Source organism: Mustelus asterias, chromosome 15, assembly GCF_964213995.1.
Source record: "Mustelus asterias chromosome 15, sMusAst1.hap1.1, whole genome shotgun sequence".
NCBI classification, from domain to species: Eukaryota; Metazoa; Chordata; class Chondrichthyes; order Carcharhiniformes; family Triakidae; genus Mustelus; species Mustelus asterias.
In genome coordinates this window covers 28920736-28926316 of record NC_135815.1, presented here as the reverse complement: position 1 = coordinate 28926316, position 5581 = coordinate 28920736, and the positions used below count along the sequence as shown (strand labels likewise).

Here is a 5581-nt window from a genome sequence, read left to right as displayed (position 1 = left end):
GCTCCGAGACATGTAGTCTGGAATTGTCCAATGTCATACGCCCCACCACCACTGCCAATGAGAATGGTGGTGAATATGCAATAGGTAGCAGAGATAAAACAAGAAATCAGTTCCGTGGAGAGACTCGAGTAACCGGGGTTGAGGGTAGCGAAGATTAAGGGTACATTTGATCGAGATTTTCAAAATCATGAAGGTATTTAATAGAGCATAATACAAAGAAACTGTTTCCAGTGGCAGTAAGATCAGTAGCCAAAGGACACACAATTAAGATGATTGGCAAAAGAACCAGACGCGACATAAGGAAAACAAATGTTATGCAGCGAGTTGCTATGAGCTGGGAAGCACCATCAGGAAGGGTAATAGAAGCAGATTCAATAGTAACTTCCAAAAGGGAATTGAATAATAATTGAAGGAAAAGCATTTACAGGGTTACAGTAAAGAGCAGCAGATTTGAAATAATTGGATAGCACTACCAAAGAACCGTACAGGAGTATTTTTTTTATTCCTTTGTGTGTTTTTGGCTTCACTGGCTGTATCAGCATTTATTGCCCATCCCTGAGGGCATTTAAGAGTCAACCATATTGCTGTGAGTCTGGAGTTACACATAGACCAGACCAGGTAAGGATGGCAGATTTCCTTCCTTATAATAGTGAATCAGATGGGTTTTTAGGACAAGCATTTCATGGTCATCATCAGACTTTTAAACTCCATTGTTTTGTTATTGAATTCAAATTTCAACATCTGCCATGGTGGGATTCAAACTTGGATCACCAGAGCATTCCGCTGGATCCCTGTTCTGCTGACAATACCACTATGCCACTGCCTCCCTCATGAGCCAAATGGCTTCTTTGCATGTTGTACCATCCTCTGATTCTAGCAAAAATGTTCCACAAAATCTTCCAGCTCTACCATCTTGACGAGGCTTATGTTAGGCTTCAAGCAAATTGTCTTTCTTGTAAGTAAACAAAAAAAAATGACATATAAAACCAATCTTACTTCAATATCTGAATAGAAGAGCATAGATTTAAGTGGAATTTAAGTTGACCAATTTTCTTCCTGGAAGAGTGTCATACTTAGTAAGGTGACAATCCTTTCCATATACTAGTTGCTAGGCTTGAATGTCAATCTCCATGTAAATCTGCGATCATTAGTGCAGTGATATTAATTTCTGGTCCTAAAATAGCCTTTATTAAATATAATATGGAACACCAGAGATCAACTGAAGCAAGATCAAATTTCACCTCAGATTCTTTTAAGTACATGGATAAGATATTTTCCATTCAGTAAAATATCAATCTCATTCATTTCTGTGGGCACTCCCCTGCTCGCCTGCTGTAACTTTGGCAGAGGATCCCGACAGAAATGGTTTATACATGGTTTAAATAGCTTTTCTCTGATATTCCCACAGAACTGTCTCCAAAGCTGTGACAAGGACCCCTGTGGAAATTTCAGGCTCGGGATCAATTCTAGCAGATGAAACCCTGCTGGAAATCAAACTTCGAAATAAGTTCTGTTCATTCAGATGAAGTTTTCCTCTTCCCAATGTACAAAAATCAGGGTAAATTGGAAGAGAGTGGAAAAGTATGTGAAGTTATTTGAAGGGAATGCAATTGATTGAACCAGCCTTGGTTGCCAATAATAACAGCTTCTTTGTTTCAGTTTTCGTTGTCTACTTGTAATGCTTCATTCAGACTCCCCACTTTGCTCTACGATTCCACTGGGGAACTACAAGTGTGCTGGCAAAGCAGCCATGCTGCATAACTGAGTTCCCAGCTCTGAGTAATAACTCAAAACAACAACTGAATAGAGCCAGACTGTAACAGCTACTATTATATGTAAACATAGAACTCTCCACCCTTTTAACCTCCATACGTGAGACTGCTTCCAGCTGATTAAATTCCAGGGCATTTTTGGACCTATATGTCATTTAACATTGTGTTCTTTTGGCAACGCACTGGCCAGGGCAGAGCTCCATGTGTCACCACCCAATGCCAGTCAACAGTTGTGCTACTTAACCTTTTAACTATTAGTGGGGCTAACGTAGATCTTGTGCAGAGTGAAAACTTCAAATCGTCGCATCATGTAGGAATGAGAACGATGTGAAGGGCTGTGGATACGTTGTAAGCTTTAGCACTAATTTGTGTTTAGAAATGATCCAACAACATGACTGGGTGAAGCTGGAACTACAGTTCTGCCTCCTGAGCTTGTTTATACAGGTCTGAACCTGCACTGAAAAGATTCTGGCCATCCTCCTGTTAAATCCACCAATTTAGCCACTTACTATAAGCAGGCATGATTAACTGTTGAAATTGTTTGCTCATTCAGCACGGGGGTTCAATTTTGATGGCAGTTTTCCCGATGAACCGTTTTAGTGGAAGATGTGAGAAGACCCCAGAGAAACAGTTTTCCAAAGTTGGGGATGAAGGTGGGGGCTGTGGGTGGGAGGAGCAGGGATCGTGGAAGTGGGGAGGTGGTGGTCTCGCTCAGAACTCAGAATCCTACAGTGCAGAAGGAGGCCATTCAGCCCATCGAGTCTGCATCGACCACAATCCCACCCTGGCCCTATCCCCATAACCCCATCCATTTACTCTAGCTAGTCCCCCTGACACTAAGGGGTAATTTAGCTTGGCTAATCCACCTAACCCACATATCTTTGGACTGTGGGAGGAAACTGGAGCACCTGGAGGAAACCCACGCAGACACGGGGAGAACGTGCAAACTCCTCACAGACAGTGACCCAATATGGGAATCGAACCCAGGTCCCTGGTGCTAGTGGCACAGTGCTAATTACTGTGCCACTGTGCTACCCACCGTGGCGGAGTGGGCAGAGATGTCCATGTATTGTCTGCTGAACATGCAACAGTGGATGGGAGAGAACATGTATAGAAACTGTCTGCCCTTGCTGGTCACGCTGCTGCGGATGTGATGAGCAAGGACAATCTTTGACCAACTGCCTCGCCACTGTTTTAGTGGAAGGTGTGAAAAGACACCAGAGAAACAATTTCCCAAAGTTGGGGATGGAGGTGGGGGCTGGGGAGGGTGGGGGGTGGGAACAGGTGGAAGTGGGGATTGTGGGAGTGGGGAACTGCCCTCAAAATTGAACCCCCATGCTGAATGATCAAACGATTTCAACAGTTAATCATACCTGCCTATAGTAAGTGTCTAAATTGGTGGATTTAATAGGAGAATGGGCAGACTCTTTTCAGTGGAGGTTCAGACCTGTATAAGCAAGCTCAGGAGGCAGAACTGTAGTTCCAGTTTTGCCCAATCATGTTTTTGGATCATTTCTAAACACAAATTAGTATTAAATCTTGCAATGTACACAGAAACGTATCCATAGCCCTTCACATCTTTAACTCCCACTGATGCGATAATTGGAAGTTTCCACTCTGCACAAGGTCTAATGTTGGTCTCCAGCTCTGGGGTCGGTCCCAAGGGTGGGGGGGTTGGAACAAGCTCCAGCAGAGCAGGTGGTGGATCGGAAGAGGGGCTCAAACATACCAACCGTGGAGTCAGGGAATCACTATTGCACCTCCTGGCTCCATAAAAAGTTACCTTGAAACTTTCCTTTGAGGAGACCCTGACCAACCTTGAGCAGAACTCAATGATCCCCTGCCCAGTGCATTAATCAATAAATTTAAAAAGCAATCTTCCAGCAGGTGTTAGATCTCCTCGTGGTCTTAATGTACATTTTGGGAATCCACCCAAATTGCTTAAAACAATGGGCAAGCATTGGGTCCAGTGCCCACGCAGATTGGGTACAGCCTGTGCCACTTCCGCATTGGTATGCTCCGGACACACTCACATTGAAGAATCTGATGCAATGCTTACCAAATTCTACCCCGCTCTCTCCAAGTCAGAAGAATATCAATAGATTTATAATATAACGCATTCTTTATTTTCTTTTCCTTTGTTATAAATTCCAAATTAAGTCAGCCAGATTGTGTCTTGGAGCCGGGCAGGGAAAACTTAGCGCGGCTTCCCAGTCTTGAATGCTGTCCAGTCACCCTGCCAAAATGTAAATGTGTGAGGATATTGGGTAGGGAATGATCCAAGGCAGCTGCGACAGTCAAGTGGCTCAGCTCAAACACAAGCAGTTTCTGGCCAGGCTGAGTACATGTCATCATGTAAGCTCAGAGATTAGAGAGAGCTTCAGACTGTAAGGAGTTGGGAGCAGACGACCACCTTGCTGCTTGAGAAGTGGAATGCTCTCATTGATATTGTACAGCCCCAGTGGCCTAATGGATAAGGCACTGGCCTCCGGAGCCAGGGGTTGTGGGTTCAAGTCCCACCTGGGGTGATGGATTATTTGAGCTGGAAACGAACATTTAAAAATAGTTTTAGGATGGCACAGTGGCTAGCACTGCTGCCTCACAGCGGTGTGGTTCAATTCTGGCCTCAGGTCACTGCCTGTGTGGAGTTTGCACATTCTCCCCGTGTCTGGGTGTGTTTCCTCCGGATGCTCCGGTTTCCTCCCACAGTTCAAAAATGTACAGGTTCGGTGGATTGGCGTTGGTTAATTGACTCTAGTGTCAGGGAGATTAGGAGGGTAAATCTAGGAATAGGGCCTGGGTGGGATTTTGGTCGGTGTGGACTCGATGGCCTTCTTCTGCACTGTAGGGATTCTATGATCTCTCTGTTGTTAAGACCTACCCATTAGTTACTCCATACATCTGGGCTGGGTTCTGATGAAGAGATGCCACGTCCCACAGCTTGGCCAAGAGATCAGGAGCACAAACAACACCAGTGGAAATGTAGCCCATCCTGAATCATGTCTTTCACACAATTGGACCCTGAAGGGCCTGGTGATTTCAGCCCCTGAATTCATGATGCATGTTTTTGACGGAGTAAGTTCAGTGGTGGGCGGATCAAATTTGAAAAACATACCCCTGTACGATTGGAGACCGATTACTATCCTCTTGTTCAAGCAGTTGATCTTTTTTGGAACTGTCTTTCAATCATTGGCTCCTGGATTGAAGCATTTTGATCTGCATGTTCAAAAATACACTTTAAAGGATGGAATTCTCCCGTCCCGCCCGCCACAGGAATCGTAGTGGGCGGGGCACGGACCATGCAAAGGTCCGTTGACCTCGGGTGGGATTTTCCAGCCTTGGGGTGAGCGCGGCTGGAAAATCCATCTATTTGTAGTTGTACATTGTTACCCAAATTTCCATAAAACTGACATTGGGGGGTTTTCATTCCTACACTCCCTGCAATGTTACTTTTCTTTTGTTGACTGGGGGAACATAATGGCTGGTGTATGTTCGGTAACTTAGTTCCAATAGTTGAGACTGAATTCTGATTTGAGGTCTTCCATTGCAGTGGCAGAAATGTTAGAACATAGAACATAGAACAGTACAGCACAGAACAGGCCCTTCGGCCCACGATGTTGTGCCGAGCTTTATCTGAAACCAAGATCAAGCTATCCCACTCCCTATCATCCTGGTGTGCTCCATGTGCCTATCCAATAACCGCTTAAATGTTCCTAAAGTGTCTGACTCTACTATCACTGCAGGCAGTCCATTCCACACCCCAACCACTCTCTGCGTAAAGAACCTACCTCTGATATCCGTCCTGAATC

The 5581-nt window shown here is 44.8% G+C and overlaps 1 non-coding gene across 1 annotated transcript; it reads left to right on the top strand.

Annotated features, from left to right (window-relative positions):
- The first annotated feature begins 4227 nt into the window (after positions 1–4227).
- On the top strand, positions 4228–4300 carry trnar-ccg (transfer RNA arginine (anticodon CCG)). The gene has a single exon. It is a non-coding gene; the product is annotated as a tRNA-Arg (tRNA).
- The last annotated feature ends 1281 nt before the right edge of the window (positions 4301–5581 follow it).